Genomic DNA, 14,125 nt, shown 5'->3' on the forward strand with positions numbered 1-14,125 from the left:
GAATAGGGTTTGGAGTTAGACATTCAGTGTTCAACTTGGGCCCCTGGGCATAGTAGGAAGTTGCGTAGATGCTTCCCCGTTCTGAGCCTCTGTTCCCTTGTGGGGTTGTGTGCTCTGGTGGCATGAGGTGTGAAAGAACTTAACCAGGGTCTAGGCTGTGGTACATGTTGAATAGCTGTTGGCCAACATCCCTTTTTTCTCCTCTTCTCCTCACTATTGTATATGAACATAAGATGTAGTAAGAAAAAAAAAAATAACCCAAACCTATAATCTAAAATTATGCATGTCCTTTACTTCTTACATGTGATAAGTTGGGTTTTTCATGATGCATGTATATTTTAGCCATCTATCACCTCAAGCTTGATTTTTACTTTTCATTTGTCTAATGACTTAATTTTTTAAAATCTTCATTCTGAAAAGAAAATATACATGAACATGAGCTATCTAAGCCCCATTCCTAACTATGGGAAGAATCCTTAGTAACATTTTTCCTTAATTTCACATTCAGCTTTTTCTATGTAGGACAGTCAAATTGAAGGACTCCCCAGATAGCTCTTTGAGGAGGTCACTCAGTGAGAAACGCTGAAGTTTTGCAAGCAGCTGGCGTAGAACACTTCTGCTGAAGATTTAGGTTTGGCTCAGCATGCTCAGTTTGAAAAACAGATTAGAGCTTTCGTCTATTAACTTTGCAGAGCGAGAAGCTTATTAATACTGACAAGGATTGAGGAATTTCATTGAAAACTGATGATCTTACTAGCAGGGAAACAGTATTCACCATTTTCATGCTTCTGGTTTAAGAGAATACATGAGTAAGGAACTATCCACAGATTGGAATTGGGGCTGTGGATGGACATTAAATCATGACAATTAAGACTTACAAGCTAAGCATTGCTTTTTTCCTTTGTGCCAGTTATTGGGGTGCATGACCTGGTGAACCATGTTGAATTGTGCTTGATGAAAAAATGGTGGAGGAGGACTACAAGCTCTGCCAGCTCACAAGTCTGGCTACAAACTGAACTACACAAAGCATTTTAGCTAATCAAATAGATAGTGATACCCATCTATAAATAAGTAAATCATCATTTTTCTGTCAGAAACAACAACAAAAATAAACTACGAATGAATCTTGCAGAGATAATACGCTCGTGTGAGAAGAATGGCATGGTAATGATAAATGGAATGATTGTATTTTGGTAGAGAATCCAGCTCCTAGACAGCAGTATAGATGAGCTGTGTTCCGGCAGTACCAACAAGAGGCAGTGTTGCCTCATGCATAGAGCCGTGTCTTTTGAGCCCAACTGACCTAGGTTCCTTTTCCTCTTCTCCCTTTCATTAGTTGAGGCAAGTTGCTTTTCTTCTTTAAGTCTTAATTTCCGCATTTGTAAAATGGGGTTAGCAATAGTACTTGCTCTATATGGTCATTATGAGAATAAAATGAGAAAACACATGTGAAATACTTCGCACAGTGTTTGGCACAGGAAATGTCTGTATGTAATAAGTGGGATCTGCTAATGTTATGATCATTCCCTTAGCCAGTAAAGGATTGTCTAAGAGATAATGTGATCTGAACTCTTAAAGTCTGTACTGAAAACATTTTGTCATAAAACGTTTAATTCTTCACTTCCTTGTCCAGTAGCCGCACACTGGGATACAATTTATAGTGTAAATGAAAGGTGAGCCTTGGATATTTACATGGAATTTGCTTGCTCATTAAAAGTAAAGTAACTGATTAAGGAAATGGTAGTTTGGCAAATGCTTCACTGATTTTAAAAAGTTAGCCGAACATCACCTTATGACACTCCCCAAGCAGCTGTTGTGTTTGTGTAAAAAAATGCGTGGGTGATAAACTACAGGAAGAGGAACAAATATAAATTATGTGTTTGGTAAGTGAATCAGTTCAGCTATTCACACAAGAAATTGACTTGTTGGATGAATACAGTCTAAGCTCATATCTTATGATGGCATATGTTTTTCCTTCAAAAATTACTAGGAATAGAGCTTCCAAGGTTTATATGTACTTAGAATGTATTTCTTTTTCACATATGGTGGTAGCATTGTTTTTCTCTCTCCATCCTATTGTGCTTTCTCTTAAATGATACAGCATTGTAACCTAGACTCAGCCCCATTTTGCCTACTTCATCGTTTTGTTCTCAGTCCTTAGGCACATGCAGTGGAAGGCCATTAACCCCTTGGCCTTTGTAGAAATCACAATATGATCTGTCTAGATGTATTTTCAAATTACTCCCTGCAACTATTGAGATTTCACTAAGGGCCATTGTGGTTCCATATACTCTTTGCAGAATATATTCAGTAATTTGTGATTCTGAGTGACTTATTTTTGATGAAAATAAAATTAAATGTAGAGCCCAGAGACACTGTTAGCAAACAATGATAAGACCACTGACTGTGTCTTAGGCTTTTCAATATAATGATGAGAAAAATATTCTAAAGAGATATAAAGGCCGATATGAATTGTATCTTTGAAGATACATGTCAGTTTTTAAAATTTTTTGATTTGTGTTTTTTTCTTAACAAAAGTAAAGTGTAAATTAGCTGACAGTGTAATTTAAATGCCTTGACCTTATGAGACTGTAAGATATTATGTGGATAAATTTTACTCCTGTGGAATGAATCTCCCAAAATATTTGCCTTTGTTTCTTTACAGTCATTTTATTAATTCAGTTTTATAATTTTAGAGAAAATTTGTAATAAGCACAAATCAGTCCTCACCACAAGGAAAATATGTCTCTTTAAGTATTTTCTGTAGTCAAAATACATAGCATTATTTAAATCATTGTAATTGTTGGATGTCCTGAGCCTTCCTGAAGGCCATGGTCTGTTAGCAGGCTTGGTCCTCAGGGAATGCATTCTCCCATTCCTGGAATCCCGGCTTTGAACAAGTCAGAAACACTGCCTCCTCTCTTACTCTTCAGGGAATTAAATCCCAGGGGTTTCAGGCCTCTGGAAATAGAAAGTGTTTCCTTCCTGTTGATGCTAAGCCTTTAATTGATCCAGTGGGTCTTTGGGGATTCCATGGGCCTTTTCAATACAGACATGGTAAAAATTGTGGAAAAAATGTTTACATTCCTTCCTACACAGAATAGCTGATTATTTGTGGAAGGCTTCACTTTCTGGAAATAAAACTTTGTATGACAACCTTCAATACATGTTGTTCTAGGGATTTACCTATTCCAAGGACAGTATTACTTTTGAAAGAAAAAATTTCTCCCAAGGGGCTTTCAGAATAATGTGAACACATTCCCTGGCATGTTGAGGTCTTTGTGTGTCATTCATTATCTGCCCCATAGAGACTAACCAGGAGGTAGATGCCAATGATGTTGCTTTTATATTGACACTTCATCTGTTGGTGGTACGTCAAGTGACTTTGAGGATTTTGTTCATAATTTTCCAGCAACATGGAACTTGCCTGAATATTTACTCATCCCATTTTATCCAGTTTTTGAGACCTTTACCAACTGTTTATCAAAGTATTAATGCTGTCAGACAAAGTATGGATGAGGAGGTAGAACAACGTGCAGTCTTTTTCTCTAAGAATAGATATTGGTTGTGTTTTTCATGTTTAAGTTGGTCACATAATTAGCTCTGATTTAAATGAAGAAGTACAGAAGTTTATCTGCAAAAATCTGTCCACATTGAGTATGGTATGGTTTGGAGTACATACAACCTGGAAGGGTAAGTGTATAATGGGAGTTCCGGAAAACAGGAGTGTGTATTTTCTAACGGACTCACAAAGTGCCAGGTACTATTATCAGTCTTGCATCCATCTTTGTAGTTAGAAGACCCTAACTCCTCCACATGTTAGCTCCCTGACTGTGGCAAATTTCTAACCTCACGGAACCTCATTGTCTAATCTTAAAAGGGAGATGATCAGCATAATACCTTCCTTCCTAAGTTGTTGTGAGAAACAAATGTCATTGTTGAAAAAGTGCTTTGTAAACAGTATAGCGCTACACAAATACAATTATTATTTTTTATGTCCTTTTTTACTTCTCCAAAGTTTTGGGGTCAATTCATTACTATTATCCTAAGCAAAATTTGGAGAGCACCTTTAGAAAGCAAGAAAAATTTGCTAGGAAGAAAAAAATAGGGCTGTAGAACGAAAGGCAGGTGTCATTGCCTACAAAGAGTCTCAATCAAACTTTGGAAATGGTAAGACAGGATGAGGAGATGAAGAGAGGGAAGTAGGGATTACCATCCTGAGAATGTCCTCACTGTTTTCAGCAAAGTGGATAAGGCAAGCATGGACCCTGAGAAGGGACTCTTTAATGAGGGCACATGTAAGTGCCTTAAAATGTTACAGTGAAACCCAATAAAAAAGGAAACAAAGATTCTCGTCAAAATTTCTGGAAAAAACTTTCAACCAATAGTTGAATCTCTAAAGCTGAAGGATAGCAATAATATTATTAAGATGTTTTAAAAACTGGGCAAAGATCATGGGGCGCCTGAGTGGCTCAGTTGGTTAAGCGTACAACTTCAGCTCAGGTCATGATCTCACGGTTCATGAGTTTGAGCCCTGCGTCGGGTTCTGGGCTGACAGCTCGGAGCCTGAAGCCCCCTTCGGATTCCATGTCTCCCTCTGTCTGCCCCTCCGCTGCTTGCACTCTGTCTCTTGCATTGTCTCAAAAAATAAGTCAAGATTAAAAAAAATTTAAAAAAAAACAAACAGGGCAAAGTTCTAATATTTATGACTCTTTACAAAACATAGAAGAGTATATCCAAAGATTATCAGTTTGAAATACTTGGGTGTTATATACTTACAAATTGTTATTGCTTCTATTGTTGGATGCTTACTTTTGCTTTTAAAGTACTTGATTATCTGTATGAACATTTCCTTAATTTTTTTTTTCTTTTTAAAAAATAATTGAAAGACTGAGTAGGCAGACTTTTAATGGAGTACTGGAGGGAGCACACTAAAGGGATCTACTCTAGGCCTTGATAAAGATTTGGTCTTGTGTGGTTTGGTCTAAAGATGTTAAACCCTTTGTGCCTCAGTTTCCTAGTCTGTGAAATAAGCATATTATACCATCTTCTAAAGGTCATTTTCAATCCTAAAATTCTTTTATTGTATGAAATTATGTTTCCCTTTTTTATTCTCTCATGCTGAAGTTGTGTAAGTTGCTTTTACTAATGACACCTTAAAAAAAGCCCTCCCTTATCATGACCTAAAGATAAATGAACATAATAATAGTAAGCAGTTTTATACAAACTTAACAGTTATGCAAATATAGTAGATGGCTGGTTGGGTGCTGTACTTCTTCATATAGATTTGAGATGAGCATTTTGTCTCCCCGCCTCCAACCCTGTATTTAATGACCTCTAAATAGCATCTACTGAGATCTTCTTCCACCCCTCCCGTCACATTAAAGAAAACATTTTTATTTCTCCATTACTTTTTCTATCCTCTGACACCACCTACTTTTTGATTTCCTTTTACATCGTGGTCAGAGGAATAACTGTTACCATGTTCTACTTCCTAGGTGTCGAACCAGGCATCACTTTATCAGAAGACAGGCAGGGAGGAATTCACCGAGCTCTGGGCGGGACCTGTGTTCAGTGGCAACACAGTGAAGCTTTCCTAAGTACTCACTGCATAGCCAGTATCAGAGAGCTTTATCCTTGACAGTACAGATAGGACGCACTGATGTAGTGCCCGGTGTTTACCTGCTTTATTTAGTTTCATGGGACTAATGAGTGATACATAAGTGATTGAATCCTTAGAATCAGGTCTACCTGAAACAGCTTAGTGGGCTGCAAATGTGTCCATTGTTTCTTCACATAGGCTAGAGCTACGTTATTTTAAATGATTCTTTTGGGGGCATCCTTACTGAGGCTAGAAGGACGGACTCAATTTTTAGTATGCTAGTAGCTTCCTTTTAAAGATCTCCTTCAATATCTCCAACAGATACCTCATCTATGACCACCTTCAGTGCCTGCTAAGTACTAAGCAATAACATTTAACTTATGTAAGTGTTTTATTTTTTTTAACTCAGGTTACAAACCTTTCTGATCAACTCAATTAGTTTGCAATAAATATCACCGTGCCACATCACACCAGAATTTTGCACTAGAAAAAATTCAGAGTGGGGGGAAAAAGGTAAAACATCAAGCCTATTTTGTGGCAAAAGAGAAAAAAGGGGGGGGGAAGCAGTAGTTGTAAAAAAGAACAAAGAAATGATAAAATACAATTAACGATCCTAAGTTGACCACCTTTTTCACAGGTCCCTAAATTTCTGGCCTAGGAAGCAGATAACACTGTTTATTAAGCCATTAACAGCAACAACAACAACGAAAGACAGAAATTCCACCTTCTCATCAGCATTCAAACTCAGTGTGTTGCCTGTGACAAGTGACACTCTGAAAAGATGGTCCTTTGAAGCTTGTCTTGCCAGAAACCTATTTCTGGTATAGCTACATGACTGGGGAGACTATGGTTAAGTTTTCCAGGCATGCTCCTGTGTCCGTCCTCTGGCATTGGTAGATGCTGATCAGATCACCAAACTCACTGGCATACACAGAGTGACAACACCAAGCGCCTGGAATGATGGTATTTCTCAGACTCAAGTGGGCACAATGTTGATCTGTGTAATCCACAAAATATATATGTGAGCTTTACCAAGGTTAACAAGTGAATCCGCTGTTCTTAGGTATCATTGATTGCCATTTAAACATAGGCTCTGTAAGGATTTAAGTATGTGTGTGTTTGGTATGGAAAGTTTCCCTGGAATAGGTCTAAGAAAAACTGAAATCAATACTGCAATGCTACATTATACAGGAGTTTGCAATGGGGAGGCTGAGCATCTACTTCCAGCTTTCCCTCCTGGTTAGGAACTTAGGAGGTATCTTAAAATATCAGATCTGTTCTGTGGCAAAACAGCACTTCTAATGAATAGCAGAAAAGCAAATAAAACACCTTCTCCTCTTCATAATAAATCATTTTGTTTTTTCTATAGATTGCATGTGGCGTTTGAGGCAGAGTGAGCAAGCCTGCCAATATTGGAGCTAATGCTTCAGCACCTTTCATTTTTCACTCTGAGCAGGAAACCTCTTCTTAAACTTGTTCATTTTACAGACGGAAAATCGAAGCCAGTGGCATATTGTCAGAGCTGCTTTATGGTCATCATTTACAAAGGTCGCTGGAATTAACTGACTTCTTACGAATTGCAAAGTGACTCATATTTCGACACATTTAGGGGAAAGTGGCAGGATCTAAGTGGCTGGTTATTGTCTTTTGGTTTTGCCTCATATTATAAACTAGGAAACCAATAATAACTCTGAAATCACAGTTGTAGGGGGAAAAAATACCATGCAGTTGGAAAGAATCAGATTCCATTAACTATTTGGTTGGTTAAACTAAAGGAAGGGAGGAGAGAGCTCCAGAAGATGAAATGCAAATTCTAGATTTGTTTTCATGTCTTTACAGGACCCGTTAAAGGAGGTAGTACATGTTTCCACGAACATCCTCAATTGACGTTGTCTGTTTGTAAGCATGTTCGAAGTAGCTGGCTTCCTTTTACAAGACTGAAAGTATAAATTAACCCACACTGTATTCCATGAATCATCAGTACATGGATGCTCATAGTTTACTGAGAGTAATTCTGTCTCAAAGGCATTGCTTCTGAAACTAAAGAGAAATGTAGGATATGAGTAATATTTATAGTACCAGGGCACACTATTCCCTAGGTAGATATTTTGAATCCTTACTTCTTCTCTTTTTATTTTTCGCATTATCTCCTTTTCACTGAATTAGGAAGCTTCTACTCATATTCATAGCCTGTTCTCACTAAAATTAGAGGCATGGAAACAAGGACATATTGTTAAAAATAAATAAATTAGAGGCAAATGAAGCCACATAGCTCAGTAACAGCAAAGGGAACATAGTGGTCGGTTTGAACAAAAATCTTAAATAGGAAATGCACTTTAAGGCCACCCTGCTGTGATTCTGTTAATTACCAAAGAAGATTAGAACTCTTCTGGTTCATGGGATCCTTTTACCTCGTGTGTGTCACTTGCAGCTGCATTAGCAATCAGACATTTGCACTGTCCCTTCAGACCAGCGGGAGGATGTTATTAAAGGGAAGTCATTTACCCCAACCCGTAAGATGTAGCCTGGCAGAAATTCAGTAACTGTTTGTGATATGCTCATTCTGCCACTCTGCTTAATGGTTTTAGCTCTTGACATACAGCAGCATTTGCCTTAATCTCCATCCACTGAAAGGGAGAAAAATGCCCTACTTGGGGGGGTTGCTTTCAAAATACGGAATGATGTGTGATCTGATTTTTATTGCAAGTAATGCGAAGAAAAAAGAAAATTCCCCTCTTCTCCTTTCCTCTCCTCTCCACTCCCACTGTCCCCTTCTCCCCTCTCACCCTCCTCTCTCTCCTCTCCCCGGCACTGCTTTTTCTCTCCCACTCACATCCTCTGATGGGCGTTCAAGCTAGTAAAATGCATGTTGGAGAATCCCACAAACACAGCTAAGCATACCCAAAGCCAGAGGGCTTTTGCATTTGAATTTCTCCTCAAAAGTAAAATGGGAAGAAGAATGCTTTAGGATTCAGATAAGAAGAAAACATCAACGGAGAATTTAGGTTTGACTAAAACAAGCATCCACTATACAAGAAATAGAGCATATTTAAATAGAAATGGATATTTTAAACTTACCTTGCAAAAGCAGTTTCTGTGATACACCACCTTTCGTGTCCCTGTGTGCTGGGTTCCTCAGTTCTTTAGTTGCGATAATCACATGGTTGTGTTCTTGCCCGAGTGTAAATAGGTGCATGTGTGTGTGTAATAAAGTATACACAAACATGTACTATAGGTGGGCACACATGCAAGCGATCTTATCTCTGTATTCTAAAATATAAAGGGAGGCAGGAGGCTGCAGCTAGGGTTCCTTCTTTTCTCCGGAACTCTTTCTCTCGGTCGGCAGGCAGGCTGACGTTCTCAATCCAGTGAAGAGAGATCCTGGGAGCTGGCTTTATTTCTCCTTGTTTCCATGGTGGTTAGTGGTGCATCGTTCACCCGATCAGTTGTCACACTGACATGGTGCTGCCTGCTCAGCGGTCATTAATAACTGAACACCCTCCACTCCCCAGAGAGGAGCCAATCGCTTCAGACTGCCAAGATGTAGCATTCGCAGCTGCTCCCGTCTGGTTGGCTGAAACAACCTGTCTGTTCTATGACACTGCTGCTTAGGATACAAATAAATGAAACAGGCTTGCATATTTTCCTAGGTATCGTTTCCTTCCTTCCTGCCTTCCTGCCTTCCTTTCATCCTTCCTTCCTTCCTTCCTTCCTTCCTTCCTTCCTCCCTTTCTCCCTTTTCCCTTTCCTTCCTTCCTTGCTTCCTTCCTTCCTTCCCTCCTGTCTCTCCTGCTACCTTCCTTCCTTGCTTCCTTCCTTCCTCTTTTCCTCCCCCTTCCTTCCTCCCATCCTTCCTCCATCCTTTCTTTCTTCCTCTTGTTTTTAAGAGGAAGAAATTTTTGACACGCTTTCCCATTTTTAGGTGATCATTCGTCTAGAGAAACTGTGTTTTCTCTCTGAAAATAGCAGGGCATGCGACAAATAAGGATTTCCCAAATATTAAAAACACCTGGAGAGACACAAATCCTCTCTGTAAAGTTCACCAGGGACTGTATTATTTACGAAGAGTAGCTTGAAACTGTTTTGAGTGGCATTTGGTTTTCTGTAGGTTCTCCTTAATTTAGTGCATGTGCTTACTGTTCAGTAATACTTTTTTTTTTAAAGCAATAACATGTCTTATCTGGTTTGACCACATTTTAAAAATAAAGCATATATTTGCTTCTCTATAATTCACAACATTGGCATATGAAGGAGTATTTTTAAAAAGTAAGCATTTCCAATTACATTCATTTCTTTATATCTGATACAATTAGTCTGACAGCTACATATGAATGTGTACATGTGTCAAGGTTTTTGTGTGGGTATTTCTGTGTATGTGTATTTAAGGAGGTATATTTTACTACTCTTGGGGGGGGGGTATTTCAAGTATAATAAATTAAATCCTCAAAACAATGATTTTCCTTCATTCTTAGACTTACTAATTCTGAATGTATATTTACCAGGAGAATATGATATATATACCACATATGTAAAACACTTACTGAATTATCAGAAATTTAGAAAAGAAACAGAAAAGTATAGCAGTTTATATTTCTGAATGAACACCTATGAATAAATAGATAGCAATTTTAAAAGTGCATGTTTTACAGCCTTAATTAGTATCCTAGAGGAACATCTTGTTGAGAAGAATGGAACATGAGGATTACTTTATCAACAGGTCAAAAACAGGCTAGATTCATGGCTGCAAGCCCTTGTTTTGAGAGACTACCCTCTAGTGGAGTAAAATAAAATGACATTTTCATGTTACTAGATTTAGTTTGGAGGGGGAGGAGGAAACTTCGTATCTAATTGCTCCTTAAGTGTTTATTGAAATGACATAGACCAGTAGTTTTTGATTCTTATAATCATAATACTAGGAAATTTATAAGAACAATAACTTTGTTTCTAACCACAGAATACTTTGACTTTGTAAGATTTTTTTAATTTTTCAAATGCTTTATTTTTGTATTCTCCACAAATTAATTCAAATGGCTTCAAATCTTTTGAATAAAAATGAGTTCAACACAAAAGTAGTTTCTTGGTTAACCTACTAACACTGATTTCAGAGAGTTTATCGTAAGTCTTTATTCTTTACTAGGCACTGTAGTGTTTATAATGTTGCTCTGTGAATGGTAGGGATTATGTCAAGTTGGTGATGTTGAGATGGAGGGTGTCTACATAGAATTTAATGTATTTGTAATAATAGTAATAATCACCCTCATTATTCCACCCTCAGTTTTACTCTTCCTAGCTTTAATTCCTTGTGTATTCCATATCATTTCAACATCTGCAGGATTATATTTCCACATATTGGAAGAATTATAATAAAATTGAGATAATTATTTGAAAAAGGAATTTTAGTTTTATGCTGTTGGCTCCTTAAGCACTTCATTCTGGTTGATTGGTATTGACTGTATAATTGACAAATCCAGTAATCAAACCAATTATAATGCACTTCCATAATGAAAGTAAGTGGTGATAATCAGATACATGATTAAACCACTTTCTTGGTTTATAAATGAAACCAGCAATCATACTTAATATTTTAAATTTCAGTCTCTTTAAGAAATGAAAGAAAAATCTAATTTTTAATTTAGTGAAAATTGAATACTCTGAAACTCTAGCTTATGCTATATCATAAGAGATTGTTTTCACTCACTGTTCACCTTTTCTCTGGCATATGGGTATAAGATTGCTTTTCTTGCAGAGTTGTCCTTTTGCTGTAGGCACATGACAAATTCAAAAGGTTCCAAACTCATTTTTATAAATTTCATAGCATGGCACATTAGAAGTGTAATTGTAATGTGAAAGAGAAAAATAACTCTGGCTTTGGGTGTAAAGGATGAAGAGTTTGTACTTTGGCCGTGGTTTCCTTCTTCCTACAAGAGCATCAGCAGCTTAGTAGAATCAGTATGTGGTCAGGTGATTGTCCATTATCAGCCATTTACTGGAAATACGAAAGGTAGGTCTTCAAAAAGACACGTTAAAAACTTATTTAGCTATCACAACCATATAATGAAGTGCCAGGTAAACATATTAAACTGTGATTGAATAGGATTTCCGTGATTTTGAATTAGTACAATTGTGAATAGTCATCGGATGAGAACCATAGAACCATAGAACCATAGAACCATAATGCCCTGAATCCTAAAAGGTCAAGAGACATGTCTAAATGCACACAGCTAGTCAGGGAGAGCAAGAATAGATCCTTCCATCTTCCAAGGTTTTTTTTTTTTTTTTCCCTATCGTATCGCCCTCTCATCTACTGCATAACTGGTAGATCTCCACTTCTTTTTTTCCTCTCCATTTTTTCCTTTTCTTCCCCTTTCTGGAGATTTTATGTCGAACCCACTAAAACTTCAGAGAAGTTGCACATTCCAAATATGCTATATTATATGGGTGTGCATGTCAGCTACCTTGTAGTAAATAGCTGCAGGGTTTCCTGAATGACTATTCTGTTCTAATTAAAATGTATTGAAATTATTTTAAAGCATAAAGGAATAATTGCTGCCCTTAACTTTTGTTGAAAAAGTTCTGTCTTCATCACCAAATGAATGATAGGGGTGCAATAAGTATTTATTCATTGATTTAATGGTTGAAGTTCTTATTAATTTGGGAAGGTTTCTCACTATTTCGTGCAATCCTGGGCAGTGCTTACCCTTGCACCTTTGTTAGAAGTGGTCTGGGTTGTGGGTCAGAGTGCAGTTTCTGCGAACAGATTGCCTGAGTTTGAATGCTTACCTTGTCACTTCCTAGCTTTGTGACCCTGAACAAGAACTTAACATCTCTGTGTCTCAGTTTCCTCCTAGACTGTTATGAGGATTAGAGTAGTTTATATGTGTAAAAGCTTAGAAAAGCACTTGGGATATAGTAAGCTTGAATGAATGTTTGGCACGGCCATTATTGCCATCATTGCCATTGTCACTCTTATCATTATCATAACTATCATCATCCTCTGTTCCAGTTTTCTGCCTTGTTTGGAATGTCCTTTCTACCTTCCACTCCAGGTTCCTGCCTCTACCTACCTGGTCCTAAATAAGTGAGCTCAGTCAAAATGCTACTTCCTGTGTGAAATCTTTTCTGACCCTCTAACAAGATATGATCTCTCAATCTTTACCACCCCCCCCCATCATTTATCACTTTTAAAAATGTATTACAATTGTTTCTATAATTTGACCCATGTCCCTTTATAGCTTATGGAGTCTCCTGGAAGGGGGGTCTATATTTTATTCATCTTTAAGCTCGATAGCATATACAAACATGGAAAAAAACAATGTTTGTTGAGTACTAACTGTATGTTATAAAAATTGTTGAATCTCTACAACATAAAATAGATGTTTATTGCCATTTGACAGTGTAGAAACATTGGCTCAGAGAAGTTAGATTTCTTGCCCAATGTACCAAAACGATGAAATAATGGACAAAAATTTGAACTCAGTTCTATCTGCCTATAGAGCCAAGAGTCTTTTACTGCACAAGGCATTCAATATTCATTTGTAAAATAAATGAATGCTTGACTGATGACTGAGCCAACCAATTCATTATAGTCAGCAACAAGGGATGCTAAAAATAAAATACTATTTTTAAAAAGGAATGAATTTTTGCACTAAGCAGTGGATCTTTTATATAGTTATGGTTGTTCAATGTTAATGAAAGAATTTGCTGGCCCTATTTGAGAAATAGAGCTCTGAAGAAATGCAGTGTCTAGTTGGAAAGTGAGTTGATATGCTCAGCAAGCTAAATAACTCTGCATGGGCCACTGATGAGGAGGGGCTGACATTGTACTGGAAAGATCTTCAGTGACATGGTCCTTTGTAGTCTAATTCTGATAGCAGATTAGCTCTTAATTAAGTTAGAAGCATGATGTAAGGGGAGTGGCATTGGCTGTTAAAATGTTGAACAAAAGCACGTTGGATCAGAGAGTTCTCATTTTCTTTTTTAAAAAGGATTTTAGAAAGTAGAATTGGAAACAAAAATAAGATTCTCATTTAACGATAGGTCTTATTTTTATTATGACTTTCTTATTATGGTAAAATATATAATATTAAATTTATAAAAAATTAATTTAAAAAAATTTTTAAAAAAGCTTAACAGTTTTTAAGCTTGCAGCTCTGTGGCAAAAGTACATTCACATGGTTGTGCAACTTCATTATGGCTTTTTGTGAACACTTAAAATCAGAGATCCACCAAATGTTCGAACTGGAGAGGAAAGAGATCTTTACATGCTGTAATACACAGATTCAACTATCAGAATTTAGCAAACATAAAAAGAAACAGAAAGATTGATGGGGGTGGGGGCGGGTAAGACAAGTGAGCCAGTAGTATAAATTTGCTGCTCTTGTAAGGACTCCAGTCCCCTTTCTGCTTCTCCCAGGATGGCATCTCTCCATGTTTAGGGTGATGATGGAGTTAAGATTCATATTTTGCTGTAGCACAGCATATAGGTCTTATTTTTAATGAGGGATAGAACTCCACCTGAAGAAC

At 37.3% G+C, this 14,125-nt stretch overlaps 2 protein-coding genes across 2 annotated transcripts in view; one reads left to right on the forward strand and one right to left on the reverse strand.

The window, feature by feature from the left end:
• LRRN3 (leucine rich repeat neuronal 3) overlaps positions 1 to 9,060 on the reverse strand; it is a 38,466-nt gene extending 29,406 nt beyond the window's left edge. The window contains exon 1 of the mRNA XM_025929544.2: positions 8,681 to 9,060. The gene's annotated coding sequence lies outside the window, so the exon portion shown is untranslated. The remainder of the gene's footprint in view (positions 1 to 8,680) is intronic.
• The window catches only part of IMMP2L (inner mitochondrial membrane peptidase subunit 2), a 905,116-nt gene that overhangs the window by 471,274 nt on the left and 419,717 nt on the right, over positions 1 to 14,125 (forward strand). The gene's annotated exons all lie outside the window — the stretch shown is intronic.

The sequence above is a fragment of the Puma concolor genome, chromosome A2 (assembly GCF_028749965.1).
Source record: "Puma concolor isolate L17-30 chromosome A2, mPumCon1.1.hap2, whole genome shotgun sequence".
NCBI lineage: Eukaryota > Metazoa > Chordata > Mammalia > Carnivora > Felidae > Puma > Puma concolor.